The following is a 5,482-nucleotide window of genomic DNA, read 5'->3' as shown; positions in this document are numbered from 1 at the left end:
CAAACTTTAGAACAATTGTAATTTTTAACTTTTCACAGAATAATATAGTACATGTACAGAACTACTAGGTGTTAAAATCCAGTGAAATAGAGATATATTTTCGAATGTGGAATTTCATATGTTATAGCATTAAGAAACTACATAGGGCATACATACAATGCCTCACCTATAACTGCTACTGCAGCCTTGGACAATACGGGTTCACACCCCTTGTTACCGTCATCCCGTCGTCCAAAATTGCATTTGCACTCGTAATCACCTTCTAAATCGTGGCATCTCCCTCCATGACAAGGATACATGTTCTTATTTAAGCACTCATTAATATCTGAAAATTTATGAAAAAACAGAGCATATTAATGGAAAACATAAACATAAGTTAGTATTAATTACTTTATAGGTTTCTATGTGCTTGCAAATAGTGAGAGAGCAAATGAGTACGAAATATTCCTGAGATCCCAAATCTTTCTCGGCAGACTGTCTATGTTCAAATCCAAAGGATATATTAAAAATTTAAAAATGCACAATGTGGTGAGAGGAATACACAAATGTAGCAACAAATATAAATGAAAAAAATGAAGTTTCTTTCAGATAATAACATCAAATGAGCAGGGAAGTGTACATACTCTTGCATCCATTTTTTATGTATGGATTGCCGGTGTATCCCTCGAAGCAGTTGCAGAAATAGCCCGTCGCGCTGTTGCTAGCATTAACGCAGTAGCTCTGGGTGCTAACACATGCGCCGTAGGGATCAATATTTGCCTTGTCAACACCCTGCGGCACCGGTGGGCATCTCCCGTCGCTAATTGACCAGTCAAGAACAAGTGGAACAACAGTGCCCTCTCCAAATCTCTTGGCGAATGTCAAATTTCCAACTAGGTCATTTTTTCTGAATTTGTACCTGTTTTACAAATCCTCAAGAGGTGAGCTTGGTTAGTTTCCATATTAGTTTGAGGTAATTTCTTGCTTGTAGCTAGCTAGCGCGTTTAAGTTGATCTGGACTTGGCAGTGTGTGAGACCTGTTAGCACTTGCATTTGTGTTCTCAAGCGGTAGTAGGACTACGAGCCAATTTAGGTTGAAATACTAATAAAGGTTGCCTTGTGAAGATTATAGGAAGCACGTAATGTTGACTGCGCTTTGGATTCAGTACACGTCCAAGTATGTGTGTATAAAAATCGCCAAGCCACAATGCACTGGACACGAGATGTGCTTTTGGCCACATGTATTTTCGTGTGCTTGGCTTTGTGATATGTGATAAGTTCATAATTCACTCTATTTTCTTATAAGGATATTCTTTGATGATAAAAATGCTAAAGAAATTTGACTGTCATATAATTCTAAATTTACAATTATTTTGGATTTACTTGATTCTTCTTGTAAGTAAAATACACTATTTAAGATATTGTTAATAATAACTAGCAAGATGGTCCTTGCAGCTGTGAGGGCATTATTTTTAGCACACTGAAAAGTATTAGACAAATCAACTTAAGAATTCATACACATACATTTATATCACTAACAATAAATAATATGGTTATATAACTATCCCAAAGTTATCCTAAATAAAATATCATAATGGAAACATCTTTAACGTCTTCAATTTGTGCGAGTGGTAAATTATTATGTCATTTGCAAGAACACCATATACTATTGATCAGATGTAGTGTTGCCTTTACATACAACTAGATCACTACACGAGAATTAAACTTCAGATCATGAGCTAACTTGCTATTTTGTATGTTGTGATAGATGAGTGCATGGCGATAAAATATATATTGGTGGTCACTAGTATTAGATTCGGACTTACGAAAAATCTGTATATTATGATGCAAATAATAATGAGTGTTTCATCAAAACAATGGTCAAATGTTGCTTTGATAAACTTACAAAGACATATCAATTATGGTTCACTAGGATGTGTTATGTGCAATTATGAAAATGCCATTCTAATCTATTAATAATGGCTCAAAGCATAATTTTATTCTATATAACGTCGAGGACTTCATTGTGTTAGGATTTTCTGGCGTTACTATATTTTTAGGAGGCCATCTGTACTATAGCAAATATCTTGTTATGTGAATACTATTAGGAAGATGTAGTTTTAGATTGAGAAATTATGGTTAAAAACAATGACACTGTATGGATCTTGAATTTTTGGATGATCTTTCTAATGGAATAAGTTCCTTAATAAATTAAGTAAAAATAATGTATCCCCATTGATAGGATAGGAGACATGAATTGTTAAAACTTTACATGTACCTTTTCATCAAGTCTTCTCATCTACTCTCTCCAATCAAACATACTCGATGTGCATTCGGTAGTTATATTTGGACATAGACATGGACCCGAAAATACAACATTGAATATTGTTTTTATATGAATGATAAGTTAGCAAGATATATTTTCTACACAAATTTAATTATATATGTCAGCTTGCTTCATTAATTTATTTATTTTCAATATCAAAGTGAAAAGGTACACCACAAGATTTTTGAAACATCTTCCATTAATATTTGTAGTTTATTTTCCACTAATCCTGATCACTTTGTGCGTGTTACAGTGAACTCTCCCATCATAGCATTTCACACTCCAATTCGCATGTATTTTTTATGTCATGTGACACTGAGGCTTGAACAAAGTTCTAGAACCAGTCACTAATTGTAGCATGTCTTTTAACACATGTAACCTTACTCCCATGACAACACAAAATTAATCCAATCTGTCAACACTCTTTAGTAGCACCGGTCGTCTTGGCACTGTAGACAAACACTACTTGGATATTTCTCTACTGGTGCTTGTGCAGCAGTGCGGGTGCCTCACAATCATCTACACAATATAAGGTTAGGTACTACATGGATCAATGTCAATTTTGATTGAGTGTATCAGGTTTGGATTTGTGTAACTATCATCATCTGTAACATTTGTAACTTATAGTAGCATGTTATATTGTGTGTAGTCCAAATAATAATCTAAAAGTATGTATGTTGGTAGATGATTACGAGGATATATTAAGTATGATATGTATAGGGGTGCTTATTGATTGTGGCATGTTTAGGTGTGGTAACGAAGATTAATCGCATGTAGTATATATTGTAATAAAAGGATGCTCCACCATATTGATGACCAGAATTCCTAACGTGCCTCTCTTTTCTCTGTTGTATAACGATTTAAATTAAAATACATATATCTTTAGTTATAACTATGATTATCATTGGATTTGATTTATTTGGTTCATTTACAAAGATCTAGCGATTATAGTCTAGTAACAAGTAGAGGGTACATCGTACTAATGGTAAAAAAATTACTTATAGTCATAAACTTTTAGGATGTGATTAATATGTGCCCCTTCAGTTGTAGAAGCCAGTCTGCCAATAACAACGTGAGTATTTAGTTATGGAAGGTTACTTATAGTCAAATACTTTTAGGATGTGATTAATATGTGCCCCTTCGGTTGTAGAAGCGCTCCCTCCATCCTTTTTCTGGCTCAACGCTGGCGAGCCCGGCAGCGCGCCCCCGCTCCCTCCGTCATTTTTTTGGTTCAACACCGGCGAGCACGGCCGCGTGCCCCCGCAGCACCGCTGCGGAATCCGCTCCATCAGTCCCTCTAGCTCCACTCTGATGTGCTCCATGGTGGCTGCAAGCCACCATCCAACTCCCCCCCCCCCGCTAGAAGTTGCAACCAGCTGAGCTAGAAGCTGCAACTGTCGATGGAGAAGTCGCAACCAACGAGTGGTGAGTTGTGACCGGCGCCCGGCGTATATGCGACTGGCAGCAATGGTGGAGGAAGTTCCAAATGCCAACGTCCGGTGCTAGGACTGGTGACTCTTGGTGTTGGAATCGGCAATGGCCTGCGGCGTGAAAGCTGGTGCTCACACCAGTGCTGGAGCCGACGTACCACCTACGGTGTTGGAGACGACGACCACAAGATTTGAGGAGACAACGGCAAGTGCTGCAACCAGCACGCACCCGTGCTGGAGACGAAGGATACAATTGTTGGGAGACCTGTGGCGGCCGGCGTTCAGGATGTTGGAGCTACGGTGACAAAGTGCTGGAGATACCCGCGAGATTTTTTTTGCTGGAACCAGCCTCAAATTTTGTTACCACTTTCTTCAGTTTATATTGGAACAAACCAAATTTTTTGCTACCATGCTTCTTTACTTGCTAAACTAATGTACCAACTTGCTACCACCGTATTTGATTTTTGCTGGAATTGACCAAAATTTTGCTGCCATGTCTTCTTTTGCTAGAACCATTGTATCACTTTTGCTACAGACGTTTTGATTTTTGCTACTAATGCATTGTCGATTGTTACATACATTTTTTTCATGAGGTTACGAAGCCTGCGACTATGTATTTTTTACTGCACCTGTTGTCGATTTTTGCTACTACTGGTGTCGGCATTTGTTGCTTCCATGCCCGTGCAAATAAGAGCTGCAACCAAAAACGACGGCGAGCTCCAGCGGTGGTGTGTGGGTGGTTTTTCAACCAAGGTCGCTGGGGCATTGCGACATTTGCTCGAGAAGGAGATCGAGGTTTTTTTTCTGTGCAACCCCAAACACGGCGATGACTACTTTTTGCTGCTAGCAACTACAGCTCTGCCCGGCTAACTACAGAGGAGAAGGGTGCTCTGGCGTGGGGAGCGTCGGTATTCCCCTTTTTTATCTTGTGAGCGATGAAGGGAAGAAGATGATACAAGGGGGAAGTCATATCTAACGGCTGTATACAAGGGAATCGGGTGGCTACATGGTGACCAGCCCAAATTTGGGCCAGTCGACCGGCGCCTAGCACTGTCCTATAATTTAATATCTTGTACTATGATGTGTCGAGTGCCGTATTAGCAAAAGTTATCAAGCTATCAATTCTAACATTTTAATGGTGGGCTTTATTGCACTTAAAATACCGTCACCAGAACCAGAACCATACGAAGTCAAGCCAACTTTCAGGACACCATGTGTTGCACATATTATGGTAGGAACCTTACCAATCTATTTGTGATCCAGTCTGGTGGCCTGCATTGAAACATATATCCTTATTTATTTTTTCTAGCACAAGTACGTAGTCTAAGTTACTTTCTATGTGATCAAGTTGACCCGGTAATTAATTCGGACCTAGTAAGTGACACATGTCAGGTACGAGCACATTGCAACTTCGAATGTTTTTTACGGCAAGTTTAGTTATACGAGGATGGAAAGTTTAGTTGGTAAGCATGACAACTTTCGTGCTTCAGTTTATGCTTGATAGAAATTTCCGTGTGTCACTGAAATTTGCTATCCTTGTGTGACTGCATCTGCCATCGAAAAACGTCAAGGCTGGATCGCCATGCACCTGACATGTAGCACTTGTCATTTGGGATTAATTAGATAAGATTTGATTAGTTTGAATAAGAGCGAAAGAGAGCCCTATTGTTATTTGTCTAGTACAACCTCCGTCCCAAAAACGCTATCTTAGATTTGTCTAGATACAGAAAGGGACGAATTTAAGGAA

The 5,482-nt window shown here is 38.9% G+C and overlaps 1 long non-coding RNA gene across 1 annotated transcript; it reads right to left on the bottom strand.

Moving 5' to 3' along the window:
• LOC123172155 (uncharacterized) lies at positions 1–3,576 on the bottom strand. Its single transcript, XR_006485499.1, has 2 exons — positions 624–3,576; positions 1–325 (listed from the first exon to the last, which is right to left on the bottom strand). It is a non-coding gene; the product is annotated as an uncharacterized lncRNA (long non-coding RNA).
• Between the last annotated feature and the right edge of the window lie 1,906 nt (positions 3,577–5,482).

This window comes from Triticum aestivum, unplaced genomic scaffold, assembly GCF_018294505.1.
Source record: "Triticum aestivum cultivar Chinese Spring unplaced genomic scaffold, IWGSC CS RefSeq v2.1 scaffold183505, whole genome shotgun sequence".
Taxonomy (NCBI): Eukaryota; Viridiplantae; Streptophyta; class Magnoliopsida; order Poales; family Poaceae; genus Triticum; species Triticum aestivum.
Note: the sequence above shows the minus strand (reverse complement) of the source record. Positions and strands in the feature narration are given on the sequence as shown.